This window comes from Callospermophilus lateralis, chromosome 11 (assembly GCF_048772815.1).
Source record: "Callospermophilus lateralis isolate mCalLat2 chromosome 11, mCalLat2.hap1, whole genome shotgun sequence".
NCBI classification, from domain to species: domain Eukaryota; kingdom Metazoa; phylum Chordata; class Mammalia; order Rodentia; family Sciuridae; genus Callospermophilus; species Callospermophilus lateralis.
Genome location: NC_135315.1, coordinates 97,545,242 through 97,564,805, shown reverse-complemented (window position 1 = coordinate 97,564,805; position 19,564 = coordinate 97,545,242). Strand labels below are relative to the sequence as shown.

The following is a 19,564-nucleotide window of genomic DNA, read 5'->3' as shown; positions in this document are numbered from 1 at the left end:
TATCAAGTGTCTGGGTAAATAAAATAGCTGCTGACCTTAAAAGAAATTCAATATCATTTTTTATTAGTTCATTTTAGTTCTACATAATATTGGGTCTCATTTGGACATAATCATACAGGCATGGAAGAAAATGTATTCCAATTCAGTCCCCTGTACTTTCTCCTTTCCTCCCTTCCCCTGTTCACTTTTCTCAATTCAGCAGAACTTTCTTCTATTTACTTAGTTTTTTAAAATTAGTGCATTGTGTATATATATATATATATATATATATATATATATATATATACACACACATATATATATGCATATAAAAATTTCAATGTGGCATATTCACATATGTACATAGGAAAGTTTCTTCAAATTCATCCCACTGCCTTTCCCTTTTCCTGAGTCTCTTCTCTCCTCCTCAATTTTCTCCTCCTCCTTTTCTCCCTGTTTTTCCTTTGGTTTAGCCTCCACATATGAGAAAAACATTTGACCTTGTCTTTAAACTGTTGTGAAAGTAAAAGTAATAGGTAAAAATAAGTAATGAATGAAAAAGGCACTCATAAAAGGATTAATTCCCAGGGAAGGCTGCAACTATGTGATTTCCAAGTGAATTTGTCAGAACAAGACAGTAATACTCCTAGTCTTTCTTGTCATCTCATAACATCCACTGGCAGGTGGTGGGAGAAACCTGAGGACTTTGTATTGTCACAGAACAATACTAAACTCTCTCACTCTTCACAGCATAACATATGTGGTGATTTGATTAGGACTTTCCCCACTCTTTCAAGTGTTCTATAATTATGTAGGAACTTGTGTTAGTCTGTTTTGTGAATACAATACCTGACAAGAACAAATTATTTGGAGAGTATTGTTTCAGTCCATGGCAGGCTGGACTCCATTGTTCTGATTCCCAGCTGATACAGAACATAATGGTTAAAGGGTGAGGTGGAGAAAAGTTACTCAAATCATGGGGACAGGAAGCACAGAGATAGAGGCAGGATCCAGGGAAATAAGATATAATTCCCAAAGGCACACCCCTCAGTGACCCAACTTCTCCAGCCATGCCCCCTTCTACAATCACCACTCAATAGAGTAGCTCTGGCAATCTGGGCACAGTGTGCATACCTGTAATCCTAACAGCTCAGGAGACTGAGACAGGAGAATCACAAGTCTAAGACCAACCTCAGCAACTTAGTGAGGCCCTACACAACTTAGACCCTTCTTAAAAAAAATAAAAAGGGTTGATGATATGGCTCAGCAATAAAGTGCCCCTCGATTCAGTCCTCATTTACCCCTGCCCCACAAAAGAGTGTTTCTTCAAATTATTGATAAATCTAATGAGTTAATGCTTGGATTAAGTTGCCATTCTCATAATTTAATCATTTCACCTCATGCATTAACACATGACCTTTTTTGGGGGGACACTTCATATGATCCTCAGATTCTGAGTGGGATAGGAATAACATTCCTAGGAGGTTGCCACCATGTTGACAAAGTCTTACTAATTAAAATATGAACACAAGGAAATGTCTCTTTTATAGTCAGTTGTCCATAGCTGGAAATTTGTCTTGAAGGAAAAAAAAATGAATTCTAAATATACAAATGAACTCAGTAATTACCTTGGCAGAGCTATTAACAATGGCAGACAAGCCTTATCTATTATAAAGAAAAGGCATCATTTACCATTGCACTGTAGTTTTTAAAGGTTGTCGAATATGTGGCTTAGACAACAGATGTTTAATAGTTTGAATTGTTATATTAAACTTAAGTTAGAGTGGGCTTTGGTCATTGTTTTCTAGTGTCCTGGATATCACAGAGAAAAAATTATTCTGAGTTTAAAGAGATAGATGGACAAACTGAATTACACCTACTAAGTATGGATCGACTAACTAGTATGCTAACTCTAAAAGCCAGTGTTGTGAAGCTGTTGCTGTGATGACTGGGATATTACGTTGTCTACACACAAAATGCATTTTAGAAATGGCAAGATTATGTCCTTTGGTTACCACCCCAGTCAGTGGGAACATACGAGCTTGGGAAAAATATTCTCTGACAAAGTCACATGATGAGCAAAGCCTTTGAAAAATCATTTACAGAATTAAATTCAGACTTATAAAAACAATAGTTTTCAAAAAATGAGAAAATATATTAAAATATAAACTGAAGTCATTACTTGATTTAAAAAAATGCCTGTGTAAATATATAAAAAGAAAGCAAAGTTGGCCATAGGAAACTTACACATCAAATAAATGCTTACATCAACATACATAGAAAAGTTGAGATGACTATAATTGATTGAGAAATAAGAGAATATAAAAAGAAAAGTTTTTTTTTGCTTCTTAATCAAATATCATCATAGTACCACTTTCAACTGTATCTTTTTCCTTGATTCAAATGTGCCCAATAAACTTGTATGTTCAAAGGTGTAGACCCAATTTAAAAGACAAGGGGAAATTCACAAATTCTTGGAAATTTTGCAATTCTTCAATAATTCTTGTTGCATTGAACCAAATGTGGCATTACCCAAAGAATACATGATTTTAATAGAAAATAAAGTTGTAATTTGGATGGTAAGAAAATTCATGAAACTAAAAGAAATCAGACAAATATGTAATTAGGAGACATAATACATACTTGATAGTCTACGCTGTATCAGCATTAAACATGCTGCCTTCTCTGGATGCTTCACACTAAATTCAGAAAATCCTAGGATTTATAGAAGCCTTTATTTTTCTGCAATGTTTTTCCTTCATTTTTATTGTAAAACATTAAAGTTCATTGTCTGTTGTATATCAACCACTCCACTTCAGAAAGCATAATGAGGCAATAATTTGGCTTTTACAGAGACACTATATAATTTTGATTCTATTATTGCTCAGTGAATTTGAAAATGTGACTGTTAATCTATTAAATATTTTCTGTTGTGCTTCAAAATATTTTTTTAAAAAAGTAAAACTTATGCACGTGAACTCTACAATTATATTCACAATGCATTTTTCTCTTGTATATTACCATGGATATTGCCTTAATGAATTTGTTATTACACAAACATAACAGTCCTTATCTTTGTCTTCTATTTATAGTTTATCCATAAAGAGCTTACCAAATAGATTTAAGTATCAGTTATATCAAATGAGTCTCACAACCACATCCACATCCTAAATTTTTCAATCTTTTTGAATCTGAAATTTTATCTTTGCTTGTTAAATCCACAATGTGTCAAATAAATTATTTAAAATTTTATGTGACTGTATTAGTCCACTTTCCATTTCCATAGAAAATATCTGGGGTTGAGTTGTATATAATGTGAAGAGATTTATCTGCCTCACAGTGCTGATCGATAAAGGTCCAAGCTGCATGGTTATGGCTTGTCCAAGAGTACCCCTGACAGAATGGCATCATGTTGTTTGACATCCTGCTGGAAAAAACAGGCCAAAACAAGAAATTATGTGGTAAGAAAGGAATCCTTAGAGCAGGCAGAGATAAGCATTGGTCTTTTACAGTAGCTTTCTTTCACAGAGAATAACAAGTCACAGATATGTTGTCAATACCTTCTGAGTGCCGCAACCCCAATGACCTAATTCCATTGCACTAAGCACTACCTCTTAAAAGTTCAACTTTATTTTAACACTGCCGTAAGCAGCACCATGCTTCCAATATATGAACTTTTGTTGGACATAATCAAAGAATATCCAAAGCATAGCAATGCCTAAATTAGAATCTTCTGTTTTCTCTGAGCCACCCATTCTTTGACCCTGCATATTTCCTTTTCCAACACATCCCATGTTTACAAGTTGCAGTTCACTTTCAAGACTGATCATGTTAAAATTGTTTGTTCTCTTCCTCTCCCATCCTTCATTTAATCCATCAGCAAATCCTATGACTTCATCTCTTCTGCAAACAATTTAGTGCAAACCACTTATGACCATGTTGATCATTTATGACCTCTTGAATTACTTCTAGGGTCTCTTAACTGCTCTTCCTTTCTTTTTCTTCTTTAGAATTCGTGTCGTTCATAACAACCAAAGGTTTTTTCTCAAAATATGAGCAAGTTCTTAGACTCCCTTGCTTAAAATACACCAATGACTTTTAACTACCAGTAGCATGCATGCACCCATGCACACACAGACACATATACACCCCCCCACACACACACACAAATACATGCACACACATTAGCAAAATTTTACCATGGCCTCCATGAACTCACGTTAGTTTGTTACTCGTTACCTCAAGGATTTATCTAGTCATAATTTTCCTTCTCATTTATTAAATAACCATATAATAACTTTCTTTATGTTGAATAATGGATTTCAACATAATTTTGCAGTAACATTTAAGTTAGAGTGACACATTTATTACTTTGTTCATGATTGTGTAACAATTTTTTGTAGAAAGGTATTTTCTGGAAGATTTCCTACTATTCATAATTTTTCTTCATTCTTTTCCATAGATAAGCAAGTTCCAATTAATAATAATACTTTCCATGGCTCCCTTATCTTTTGATTATTTATAAGTTTTTAAGATTAATTATCTCCAACTGGAATTCTAGAAACTTTAAAGATTTGTGTTTTGGCAACTGCCCAATTTTTTTCTTTCTTAAAAATTTATGTTACCACTCTTTGGATTTTAAGAAGTCCCCTAACAGAGTGAAAATAGTGGTTAAGATTACAGTACAAGAAAAAAAAGCATTTACAATTACAATAATTATTATACAGTTTCCTACAATAAATACTGTGTCATGTGTATCTTTATAAAATTCAATTTAAATAGCTTATAGTGTACTATTGTCATAATGAGCTAGTCCTCAATATAAGTTAAAACCAAACTCACTGTTCTTTATTATTCAATTATTTCAATTCCATTTTTAACTCTTGCCTCAAATTTATTCTTAGACATTACTTCACTATCTGAAATGTCTTCTTCTTGCTTCTTTGAAGTATTGTTCTCTGGTATTTCTTTAAAACTCAAGTGAAATATTATATTGTGGAAAGACCTTATTTATACCAGTATAAATTTTATTATTTTCTCATTGTTGTTGTAACAAATGATAATGTTAGTGTCCTCAAGCAACATAAATATAGTATAGTACCAACAGATCCTTAGGTTTGACAATTCTACTTAAGCTAAAATCAAAGTGTTATCAGGGCTGCCTTTCTTTCTGGAGTCTGTAGGAATAATAAAATTTTTTTTTTAATTTATTATTTAGAAGCTAACTGGACTCCTTGTCTTATAGTCCCCTTCTCCTCTTCTCCTCTCTTCAAAACTAGCAAACAATAGTTTCTGTAATCTTCACATATTTCTCTGAATCTTCTTAGTGATAGTCTCTCTCTCTCTCTCTCTCTCTCTCTCTCTCTCTCTCTCTCATTCCTTTTTTCTCTATGGCTCTTGAATCACAAGGTCACCTGATTAGCAAGTTCAATTTTCTTTCACCATAAAATGTACCAGAAATAGATTTTTGAGATTTTGGATACAAGAATGTTTAGGGACCATAATTTTTTTTTTAATTTTTTTTAGTTGGACACAATATCTTTATTTATTTTTATGTGGAGCTCAGGATTGAACCCAGGGCCTCACATGTGCTAGGCAAGCACTCTACCGCTGAACCACAACCCCAGTCCTAGGGACCATCATTTTGCCTATCACACATCTTCACATGAGTTTCTTACACTAGTCTTTCAACAATTAGCAGATATAGTGCTGATATACTATACACTGAGCTATCTGGATTTCAATATAGTGTAGTTGATAAATGAATGTGTTTTAGAGACAGACACACTAGATTCTAATCCAAGATCTTAGATTTAATGATGATTATTTGAGTCAATGATATATATTTTAATAGCTCAATTTCTTCAATGAAGATAAAATAATAATATCAAACACTCTTAACATTAGCAATGAACTTTGTTAAATATACACAATGTTTGAAATATTGCTTAGGCTAAGGTTAGCACTCAGTGAGTAATAGCTACAACCATGGGTGTATTGTACTGCAGTTATCTTTCAACATGTTTATTTGCTTTAATTTTTAAATTTCACTGTGTGGTCATTCAACTACCTTCCTATGTTTCTACATAGTTTTAGTTTTTTTTCTTTAAAATACTGTGTCAGAATTCATGGGATTAAATCTATACCTCTAATTTCTTACTGAACTTACAAGTTTCATCAAAAATGTCCCTTTATTTAGCTGATTTTAATATTATACACTTGATTTTCATTTAAAACACTAAGGAAATAAAATCCTCTGTAAAACATTTAATTATGTTTGATAATTGTTATAAGAGCACTGTGGGGGCATTATATAATATTAATAAGAAGTATTTACTATAATTCTCTTAAGAAATGTTTTTGGAAATTTTATTCAGAAAACAACCATATGATCAAACAAATCCATTCCTAGGTATATACACAAAGGAAATGTAATCAGTGTGTTGAAGAGACATTTATACTCCTATGTTCATTGAAGCACTATTCACAATAGTCAAGAAATGCAAAAAAACTAAGTTTCCATCATATGATAAAAGGATAAAGAAAATGTGTGTACATTCACACAATGAAGTATTATTCAGTCAAAAAAAAAACAACAATGAAATCCTCCCATTTGTAATTAAACAGATATAAATGGAATCAATTATGTTAAGTGAATAAACCAGTCACAGAAAGACAAGTACTATGTGATCTTACTTATGAAAATTGAGAGTAGAGTGGGAATTATTAGAAGCTGGAAAAAATAGGAAAGGGAAACATTTGCTACATGAATATTAAATACTAGATGGAAGTGGGGTGTCCTGGGGTGCTATTGTATGCTAGAGTATCAATGGATAATAATAGCATACTGAATATTTTAGAATTCTATAAGAAAAGATTTTTAAATGTTTTCAGCATAAGGAAATTGAAAATATTTAGGATATATATATATATATATATATATATATATATATATATATATATCCTATATATAAATATGCAGTGCATACACATTGCAACGTTATATAGTATTCCACATATATGTGCAGTTTTTATGTTTTATGTCTGTGTTAAAACATAAAAATAAAATGAGCTGTATTTAAGTAAAAAGTGAATAAATAAAATATAAATTAGAAATAATAAAACCTCTTCTTAAAGATTTTCTTTACCTTGTTGAATTGATATTCAAATAAATTTTTGGAAATTACATTAAAGTTTTCTTTTTCCTTCAGTGACAAGTTTGATGGACAGCTATAGGCATTATGCAGACTGTAGGTTTTAAATTTCTACTCCCAGTAAGAATTGAACAAGGAGATAAAAAATTACAAGGATAGATAATTTAATATTAGCATCGTATTTTCCTAAGACTAAGAATATTAATAATAAACTATGACCAATAGAATAAACCCTGTAAAATGATTATAATTTTTCATTATAAAACATTTGTTTTTAGAAAAAATTAAGAGTATCATTTTTTCAAAAATTGCTTAAACAGAAATACTGTATATCTTTTTTTGGGTGGGGGTACCAGGGACTGAATTCAGTGGCACTCAATCACTGAGCCACATTCCCAGCTCTATTTCTTATTTTATTTAGAGACAAAATCTCACTGAGTTGCTTAGCTCCTCACCTTTACTGAGGCTGGCATTGAACATGAGATCTTCCTGCCTTAGCCTCCTGAGCCTCAAACCTGTGATCACAGGTGTGTACCACAACACCCGGCTACAATGTATATCTTTTTATCATACATTTGCAGAGTCACTATTTGCCTACTAATCTTGAACTCATCTTTGTCCCTTTGTTTTTAATGTTTATTTCTGAATATGATAATTTATTATACTCACATTCCTAGAAAACTCTGAATTTGAAATAAGAGTATTTACTGTATGAATTAAGTATATATTCAATTGCATTTAATAAAAAGTATTTATTTTTTAGTTTTTTTTAGGTGGACACAATATCTTTATTTTATTTTATACGGTGCTGAGGATCACACCCAGTGCCTCACGCATGCCAGGCGGGTGTGCTACCACTTCAGCCAAATTCCCAAGCTTCAATTGCATATTGAGAGTGACTTCAAATACCTCATATACTTAGTGTAAAACTGTGACAGTTTTAGAGTACCTTCTTCACACCATTTCCATAAATACCAACAGTTCAGTTCTGTGTTTTTTAATTGTTTAAGATTTGCTCAGGACAAACTTCAAAAGGTTTGTGTGAGTATAGTTGAAACATTTTTATCTGGAACAAAAGTCTTTGTTCTTTGGGAACAGGAAACATAATAATTCCTAAACAAAAGCATCAAGCTTGCATACGTTATTAATTGAGAATAATTCTAGTGTCAAATTAGGCACCATAGAATTTATTAGTGATTTAATCTTAGTCAGAAGCAGTCGTGTACACCTGTAATCCCTACTACTTGGAAGGCTGAGGCAGTAGGATTACAAGATTATGGACAGCCTTGGCAACTTAGGAGACCCTTCTCAAAATGATAATTGTTTAAAAACAGGAACTGGGGATCTTGCTCATAGGCAGAATCTCCTGGTTTGAATTTCAAGTAATTAACACACACACACACACACATACACACACACACACACACACACGCATGCACACACACACTCTAAAACAAAACAAAAGAATTCAGTGCATTAGATAATAAATTAAAATATGTCTATTTTACTCTGAACAGAAGTTTCATGTTTGGTAGGCCTTTCCCATATTAGGCCAGAATAATAGTATTTTGTTTATTTTACACAGGAAAAAGTTGTTTAAGAAGTGGTGAGGTTTTCTTATTCCTCCTTCTAAGGTTTCACATTTCAGGTTTTCCATTTTCACACTCATTAATAATACTACACAGGAATACAATGAACATTAAAATGAAGTCGGAAACTTTTAATTAATATGCAAAACATTAATGTGCTATGTTAGAGCATTGATTAAATGCTACTGGTATAGAAGAACTATAAATTTTTTGAGGTACAAATAGCTAATATATTCAAAGTCTTAAAATTTTTATTTTAACTTTAAGAATTTCCATTTCATTAATTTAGATTTATACACAGTAATTTATAATATACAAATATTTTTTAGTACAAAACCTTCACAGATATGTTTGTGCACACATTTATGTGTATATGTGTATAAAATTGGAAAGAAACAAAACAAAAATTTTAACATATATCATAGCTTATTGGAACATTTTAACAATATGCAAAAATGTAGCATTATCTGAGAAAGGCAGGAAAAAAGTCTAAGAAACAGAAAACTCACAATATTAAAGAATATATTCAGTAAATAGAATTAATATTTAAATATTTTAATCTTTTGTGGTATGATTGTAGTTATCTTAATATTTTCATCCTTTTAAAAAATTCACTGCACATGGTTTTTCATAGGTAATATATATTGTTTTATAGTGATATATTTTATACTTATAAAATAATAATGACAATAATAATATCTGATGTTCTTGTGTGTAAATGTTTTCCCCATTATTCCCTCTAAACACTTCTAGAGGCAGGACTACTTCTGCTATTTCAATTCCCTTTCTTCCTTTCTTCCCTCCTTCCTTCCTTCTTCCTTCCTAATGAGTAATAGTGGATCTGACCCTTTCAAATTTGAAGGAGAAGAGAATATTGTAATATTAGAAATAGTTCAATACTACTGAAACCAGTGACGCTGTGATGAAAATTTACACATATAATTTGGTAGTCATACTAATAATATTCTGCCACTTAATATTTTTAAAATAGTTTCACAGTTATTTATATTCTAACAATAAATAAAACAAAAAAAGTTCATTTAATTTTTAGAATCAGGTGTATGTAGGAGTACTGCAAATCCTAATTCAGACCAAATTGGCTTTGTCTTATTTTTAAATTCTACATACTACTTTAAAATAATTTCTATTAGGAATAGTGATTATTTTTAGTAGAAATCATTTTAAAGTATGTGATATTTGAGACAATATGGGAAAATGACAGGGTGTGAATGCATTTAGGGACCTAGAAAGTAATGAGAATAAGGAGGGAAAATTACAAGAACAGCAAAAACAAACACCATTTGCTGAGAATGTCTGAATTTGCTGTTGCATATAATGGGGAAAGTGAATGTATTTATGGTTAATGTTATCTATTTTTTTTGTTTTGTTTTCCATAGTATAATCTCTCAGAATACTGACTAATAAATACCCACCACCCCAAAAATGTTTTGAAATACCAACTAAATATTATTTTTGAGAAAAAAAATGATGTTAAACATTTGAGGAAAGAAAAAAAAAACATTTGGGTCTAAAGCAGATTCAAGTACACAAATTCTAGAAGAAAATAATGAAAGATAGAACACAGTAATGGGAATATTCCATGACTATGATTTTTATAATCTTACAATTCTGTGGGAAAATACTAGCTAGGAAGAATGAGGATGGGTTTTCTTTAGTGATACCCCAAGGAAGAGATTCTGGAAAAGGGATCAGTTATTCAAGATTTGATGCTATATCAGTTATGTCTGGAAAGCTAGCATCTTTTCATACAATAAATATGATCAGTGGACATGATGAAGAAATAGATAGGTGCATGGAAGAAGAAATATTTCATACTAAATAGAACCAAGGATTAGGGATACATAGAACATAGGTGGTAACATGTGAGACCATTGAACACTTAATTCTATTTAAGTAACTTTAGATTGATTTTCTATAAAATTACAAGAGATAGGTATTATTAAAAAAAACTGTTTTAGAATAATAAACTGTGTATTTAAAGTAGTTAGACAAGAGGTGTTTTAGTGCTTCACTGTGAAGAAATAATATCTGAGAGGAAAATATGCAAATCACAATGATTTTTACCCATTATACAATATAAATAAATGGCAAAACATTACACTATACTCCATAAATTAGGACACTTATTATGTCATTTAAAAAAGAAAGAAAGAAAAAGTGGGTAATATGTTTTTGAGAATTTAAAATTAAAATATTAGTTTAGTGTGCTGAAATGCAGTGGTTGGTCTGGTAAATTGGTAATGCAGTACTGTCAATAAGAGTAATGGTAGTAAATATTAGAAGACTGGTTCAACTTTAATTGCGGATTTTTAAAAAAATGAATGCATATTATTTATTCAATTAATATGTCAGAAGTAATGGTAAATTATTTACTTATGCTGGTCTTTTTTATTTTTGCATTACAATTCCTACACCATTCTACTATAATTTATCATAGCTCTGATTACGGTTTCTCTTCAGATCGTATAAATCTTTTGCCTTTTACACGCAGATTTTTTTTAATAGAACTCAGTGTGAAACAAATCTTTGTAGACTATCCTTTTTTTTTTTTTTGGTTCTGAGGAATTGGGAATTGAACTCAGGGGCACATGACCACTGAGCCACATCCCCAGGCCTATTTTGTATTTATTTAGGAAGAAGGTCTCACTGAGTTGCTTAGCACCTTGCTTTTGCTGAGGCTGACATTGAACTCATAATCCTCCTGCCTAAACGTCTGGAGCTGCTAGGATTACAGGCTGCACCACCGGACCCAGCCTTTATAGACTATCTTGGGAGTCTGGATATAAAGGATTATAATGTTTAACATTTTCGTCATGTGTTTTGAGTTTTAACCAATTAACATATAAAGAAAATTTTGAAATATGATGCATTCACAAATAAAAAGTTGCTGCTACATGTACTGCACCATAAATAATGACATTCTAAAACCTTCATAAAAATATTTTATTTAGATTCTAAAAAGTAATATAATATACCATTAAAATCATTAGTTTTCCCTTAGTAAATCTGAGGCTTTTTTCAGTCTTTGATTTCTCCTCTGCCTGATACTTATACACATCAAAGTGCCATATCTTAAAAGCCTAAGACAAAATTCCCAGTCATTCCAATATATTATATATGCTTTAGGGATATATTAGTATTTACTGCATGTATCATCATGAGAGAGCATGAAAGAATCATGTGAATTTTGATACCCAATCAAATACAAACAAGACTGTACCCTTTCTCCCATTTCATATCTGTTACCTGTGTTTCACATTGTTTTCAGTTACAACAAAATCTATTATAACCAAATATACAGCACTTGATCAATGAAAAACACCCCTTTTATATTTTCTGACTATAGTCATAATTATTTCAGTTATGGAATAATGGAAGTTTCTGAAGTAAATCTATGAGGACTTCAGAACTCACTCTGTAACAGAGATCCAATATCTTCTTATGGTGGATACTGTATGCAGGTCATTGACCACCACACTCCCTGTCCTGAACAAAACTAGTTCTAAATACATATGTTCAAATTAAAATGTAACAGTCAATTAAATTGATATAAAAATTTAAGGAATATTAACATTTTCTTTCAAGATTTAGCGCTATATCAGTTATGTCTGGAAAGCTAGCATCTCTTCATACAATAAATGCGATTTAGCAAGCATATATTTAAATAAGAGTGAAATTCTGCCCAATTCTTAATACTGGACATATAACTTGATTGTTGATCCATAATAAGTAAAAGTTCTTTAGGATCTTGTTCTAGTGTAACAAATAATCTCATGCAGACTGGGTATGTAGGTCAGATGTAGAGCACTTACTTAGCTTATGCTAGGCCCTGGATTTTAACGCAAGCATGCATGCACACCTGTATGCGTGTGCACACACACATACACACAAAAAGTACATGTAAAGATTCTTCAACAAAAGAGTAAAATCACTTGCCAAACTTCTTGCTAAATTTTATTCATTTCTGTCTTGTTCAATATTATTATTCTGCATAAAAATTTCAATGAAATGTCTTTGTTCAAATAGAAAAGGAACTAGATGGCGATTGTGACTTTGAAATTGTTTTGAGTAAGAAATAAAGGATTCCCATGTTACATAAAAGATTATTAGTAAATCTCTGATACATTAGATTAGGCATTTTCCCTCTGCTTTCAATCCCACCTTCTTAAATTTGTTTACATTAACATTTTTACTGAATCCTCCTGCCCACATCAGCAGATTCTTACAAAAGCCTAGAAAATAGAAGAATCTTAGAAAAAAAGAAATTTTAATGGCAATTGATTTAATATAACAAAAATATGAGGGTTAGAAAACTAAATGACATAAATTCTATACCATTTCAAATGCCACAATCAGGATAAAATCTTGTAAGTTGCATATTTGTGGGTGTTCATATATGTAAAGGTTAAATTTGCTGTTGTCATTTTGTTTATTCTTTAATTGCTTCTTTTATATTTATGATGAAACCTTAGTTTCTATTCAGACTATTTGTTATTTCAAATTTACATAATTTTATATCACCTGTGAATAAATGTTTTGTTTTTAATTTTCTGTGTTACCTAGTATGTACAAAAACAGAAACCAAACTATAAAATTATACAAAATATAAGAAATATAATTTTTTTTATTAGAAACTTCCTGTCTCTTTCCAGTCCTGGTGCATGGTGAATTTGGCAGGTGTAACTTCACAAGGCATAATGCCTCCAGTGCAGTAGATTCTGAAGGATAAATGTTTAGTTTACCAGGACAACCAGCAGCAATATGGTCACAGACACTGTCTTTGTGATGTTCGAGAGGTTCAGTTTTTACTAGAATTCTTGTGTTTCTCTACGTTCTGGGTCAAGGGCTCTGTTAGCTTCTGTATAGGCATATAACTAATGAAGTAAAAAGTAATGAGAACAGGGTAGGCTAGGGTGAATTAGCTCCTAATAACAAAGGCTCCGAAGTGGTTAGTATCCCACTTCTACAGTGAACTACATATGTAGTAAGGGAAGATGTAAAACCTGGTTCTACACCAAAACTGAGAAAGAATTGGGTGTCTTATTTTGTTGAAGACTTTTTTATATATGTAGATTTTACATGGAAAAAACAAAAAGTGAACATATATGTTTGGCTTAATTATTCTCATTAAATGAAAATTCTCATAATCATAATGAGTTTTCTATTTTTGGCTTATTTTCTGTTTGTTGAGGTTAAAAAGACAAACAAATTACACATCTTAAATTTGTTCATGGGTTTAAAAAATGTCACTTGGCTAAAACAAATGATAAAACATTTTATGAAAAGTAACAAAACAGATTTGTCACCTACTTTTAGTAATCATTTGTAAGAGATTATACAATTTATTAAAAATAAGGAAAGTAGTACCTAAAGATTTAAAACATATTGTGTATTTTAAGTTGTTCATGTAGCAATGTGGTCAACATACAAATTAATCAACTCATTGTTCAGAAGGAAGCATTTTTGTTTTCAACTAAAATCAAATGCTTGTAGTAGTGCCTTAACAGTCTTGAGATTATGAGTATTTCTTTTTATCAGTGGCTATTTTTCTGTATCTGTGAGTCTCCAAGGATGAAACTATTTCTGTAGTAAGGCCCTGTGATCTGAATGTGTCCTTTATACACTGCCTTAGAAAACGAATCTTAAGGCAATTTCAAGTCCTTAGACACAAATGTCTGCTTGTTGAACTGGAAACGTCTTCACGTTAGTTAATAACTATGGTGTGAAAAATGATGTTAAATGAGGGATGCTGGAGGATGCCATATGACTAACCTGAGGAGAAATAACAGAGAAAAAAGCAGCCAGTGAACTGAAGTTTCAAGCGAGATGACCTATGGGACCAGAGGAGTTATATCAAAAGAAGTGGAAAAATGGGCTTCTGGAAAGGGAGGCTGCATTTGAAAAGCACATTGTTCACACACAAATAAAGAAGTAGACCATCATTTAAGTAATTTCACAGAATAAATGCATTTCTGGCTTAATATAGAAAGCTATAACTTTGTGCTATCAGGTACTCTTTTACTTTTTTTATTTTGGGATTATTCTAATGTATTCACCTGGTGTCAGTGAGTCTATAGTCCAATTATTAGAATTCCATCTAGGATTTTTGTTCTCAAGAATCAAGAAAAATAAATATATGGTCTGTGTATAATGTTAGCATTTATGCTTACTTGCATGCTTATTCTCAGAATTGGGTAAAGCCTCAGCACTGGGAATAAATCAAATATAATCAGGTGAAAAAATGAATTGTCCTGAGTATAGAACAGAATTAATAAAATTGATAAGATATGACAGATAGGTTGTGCCACTAAAGAAAAAATAAATAAATAAGAATGAATTGAAAAAATAGGTAATAAATGAAAGAAAGAGAAAGATCTTTTTAAACACAAAAGGAAGACATGAGGAAGTGAGTTATACATTTTCAATTACCATTTGTTATTGGTTGCTGATGAGAAACCATTCATGTTGCTGCTATTAACATAAAGGTATACTTCCCTAAAGATAGTGTCTTCTTTCACCTTCTTTTGTCTTTTCTTCTTCCTTCTGCCTTTAAACTTTTAGTCTGGATTATAGTCAGGAAGTAGTTTAGTCTGATATTAAGATATGGAAGCATCTAGAAATAATTTATTTCTCACACAGAACATGCTATTCTTATGATGAACTAGTCATCTATAGATACCACTATATTTTAATAATGTTATGATATACTAAAATTGTGATTTGTTTTTCTTATATAGCAGACAGTTATCATAATTTTAAATAACATTTCAAGGAAAGTGGTCTTTAAAATGAATAGAATCAATTCATATGTCATGATTAACACTGAACCAAGGCCACACATGAGCTATATTATTTTGATTCTTTTTTCAGATAGTGATATAAAATAGGCATGTGAATACAACACATTCCACATACTACCTTTCTGAAATAATCTGCAAGAGCATGCTTTTCAAACATCATATTTAAGAAAATTTTTTTCTGAATAATTATTAGTTGTGTGGAAAATAAATAAACAGCTATCACTTTGAAGTTTTGGAATTCTCATATCAAAGTCCTTACCTTGCCTACATATTATGTGTCTGTACCTGTGTACTCTTTCAACAAGAAGAACTGATTCCACATCCAGCCACGCTTGGTGCGATGAAGCATTTTACCATCATCTTTTGTCAAGCTCAATATCCTCTGGCTGGGTAAGTAACTGCTACCATTTTCTTGTAATGGGATGGTGTCAACTGTGTGCAAGATGTAGGTCCAGATGAATAATGGTAGATAATGTAACTCCTCATTATCTGCTACTTCAGAAGGATGTCAAATTCAATGTATTGTCTGTATCTCCTGAAAAGGAGGGAAGAAAATGGTTTTACTAAGCTGTGTTACACTTTCACACAACCTGTAGACTAAAAATCTATCCTGATTGCTATTTAAGTTTATATATAATTTTTCTATTATAAAGCAGGGAGCCACCATTAAAAACTCATATAACACATAGATAATTAGGGAGATATGGATATCTTCTGATATATACATATGGATAACTAAAGTAAACTAAATACAATCTAAATGAATTCAGAGATATGGGCCCAGCACAGCAGAAAAGAGAATGGAGACTGGCAAGTATTGTTATAGATGTTTGCTACAGTGCAAAACTATCAGCTCTGTCCATCATACCTATGTCACTTAATTCCCAAATCTATTACTTTTAAAAAGGTATGATTTATAATAAAACATATACATGATTGCAAAAACACTCCCCAGTAAAAGAAATCCTAGACCTCATCATTTTCTGAATCTGAAATATCAGTGGATAATAACTGTCATTCATCAGGGCTATTATAGCTCATAATAATCTTGAGAGCTATGGGGTAACTGGCAAATTTACCCACAATCAAGTTAAAATTCTTTAATAAATATCCAAATTAACAACTAGTACTTAGAAAATATCTTGTGGGAGGAAAAAATATCTAATCACCACTACTGCAGAACATACCCAGTAGTGGGTAGTTTGGCCATGGTGAAATGAAAAATTAGCAGCAAGAGAATTTCAAGGAAGCTGATGCTTCACTTATAAAAAACACAACAAATTCCTTAGTTGATTACACTGGTTACCCTGATTTCTTCCCATAGGAAGAAATGATTTTGTCCATTGACCTTGATAACCACATTTGCAGGAGACATTGAATATCACTCTAAATGATCTGTGGTATATTTTAACTTAGATGCATCCTTTATGCAGACTGTAGGCCTTTGAACAAAAAGTCTATCTGTATTAACTGGATCCAGACATTCAGGCAGGGGTCAAGTTCCCATAGGCCTTGCCAAGCTAGAGTAAGAAATTCACATTCATTTCCAGTGAAATGAAAAGCTGTTGAAAGATTTTTACATAATATATTTAGAAAAGATCAATCTGGCGGTTAAATAGGAAATAGCCTAAAAAGTAGGAAAGGGATTTGGTTAAGGGAAAGATCAATTGGAGTCTGTTGTTCTAGTTCAGAAAGAAATGAGCACAGCATACAAAGAAGTGTTTTGATGTGAAAGCTGATTCTCTACTATAAATCCCTTTGATCCTTTAATATGGCCACACACATACTACAATTTTGGAATTCTTTAGTTTCTCATAGCCTTTACCTGCAACTGTCTTTGAACCATGTCCTCTGGTGACTGGAGTCACTTTACCCTCATGCAAAAGGAGACTGAAATTCTACAACTTTGTAAGCATCTCCCATGGATTTCCTTAGCCAGTACTTATTAGATGCAAAAGTGGGAATACCCACACATTATTTATTTGCAAGAATCCCCTGCAAAATCATGCTGAATCTGGAAATCTGACACCTGTCTTTGGCTTCTTTTTCTTGGTTGTTCTGCTTTCTATCAATTCCTGCTTCCCTATTTCTTCCTTTTGGACTGAGATGGTCTATCTTGTGCTTTCACCATCACTGTAGTGAGAAAGGATATAACTTGCTTGATTTTTTTATGTTCACAGAGAAATTTTACTTTTGAATATATCATACTGTAATCTCATTCATATCTGATTTATATGATAATTGATGAGTTTTGTGACTTGACTACAGAGTTACTAATGAAATGTCTTAAGATACTTGGTTCTTTGGGGATAAAATGTACATACTATACATGTGGAAGTCATGGAGGAGGGGCTGTAGTGGAAATACAGACTGAATGTTTGCATCACATCAAAGTCCATATGTTGAAATCCTATCACCCCAGATAATATTATTAGAAGGTAGGAATTTCAGGAAGTGATTAGATTTATATCAGGCCTTAAAGATGCAACCCTCATAATGAGTTTAGTGCCTCTACAAAGACATCAAAGAGCCCAAATTCTTTTGTGACTGTCAGCTGGGTAAGGGCACTATAAGAAAACTGCAAAATGCAAATCAAGAGAGTCCTCATAATACCCCAGATCTGCTGGCACCTTGACCTTGACTCCTCATTCTCTGAAGCTGTCACAAATAAATGTTTGCTATTTAAACTATTCATTCTATGGCAAGTTGTAATAGCAGCCAGAATCAACTATGACACAGTGATATTACTCTATATGCACTAACCTGAAGTTTTTTTTATGTGTGTTAAAACTTGCCTTTATGCCATGTATGGATGCCAACAACTGTAATTCCAGTGGTTCTGGAGGCTGAGTGAGAAGGACTGAAAGTTCAAAGCCAGCGTCAGTAAAAACAGCACTTGTCTTTAGACACTCATCTAAGTATCTCCTTCTCATTTCCCTGTTCCTTCATAATGTTCTCCTTTTTTTGAAAAGTCTCTAAAAAAATCTTTCAAAAGATAGTTTACCACATTATAGTTTCTTTTACTTTTCTTCTACCCTGTATGTTCTTCACATTGTTTGTGACAACTTTTAATATCATTTTTATTTAGTGTATATATGCTTATTTCTCCTAGCTGCAATGTAACTTATGTGATATGAGATATTTTGCATACATCTGTGTCTTGCATCAAATAGTTGACAGATATGTTTTAAATTAATTGTTTAATAGATTAATGCTAATATAGATACCCCCATTTTGAGTCCAGTATTCCATTTGAGATTGACTTTGTATTCTGTTGCATGAACAAGGTAATAAATAAATGGGAAGAATTTACCTAGGAGAAAATATCTTTTCTGAAAGAATGGGGCATGTTTTTGCTTCCTATAAAAATGAAAAAAATCTTCAGTGATATGATTAATATTCAAAAGAATTTGGATCAAATGTGATTAAGTATGAACTTCACTAGTGATTGGTATGAATTATAGAGTGTTTATATGAACTTTACATCCCCTTCATTAAATACCTTTATTTTTCTCATAACTCTTCACATATTTGTTTCACATTTAGGGAACATTAGTACAGCTCTCTTGTGGCTAATTTAATACCTGTACATTCCTTGGCTCTTAGATAAAAGTGAACATTTTAAAAGGTTTCCTGCTGCTTTTGATTTTAAAGTTAGCAAGCTCTTATCCCATGAGGTTTATTAAAAATTCCTCATAGTCTTTATTCACTCAATAGCAACAAGCTGACTACCAAAATTTCTATGCTTAATTATCTCTATCAGCCTTAAATACTTTGCATTTTAATCATGTTTCTGTTGATAAATAAATACTATCAGATGCACGATGAAGTACAATATTTTAAATTTGGATTAACTTTGATTTTATAATCAGGGAATTCACTGCAATCTTGTTAATTTTAAAAACTGAAAATTGTTTTATTATTATTCCCTTGTTCCCTTAATTATATTAAATTGCATTTAAAAGAAATGTTTTTTTGGTTATTTATAAATCAAGAAAAAATATTCATTTTTGTAATTAAG

The 19,564-nt window shown here is 31.7% G+C and overlaps 1 pseudogene; it reads right to left on the bottom strand.

Moving 5' to 3' along the window:
* LOC143642329 (cadherin-9-like) overlaps window positions 1–15,892 on the bottom strand; it is a 72,623-nt pseudogene extending 56,731 nt beyond the window's left edge.
* Between the last annotated feature and the right edge of the window lie 3,672 nt (window positions 15,893–19,564).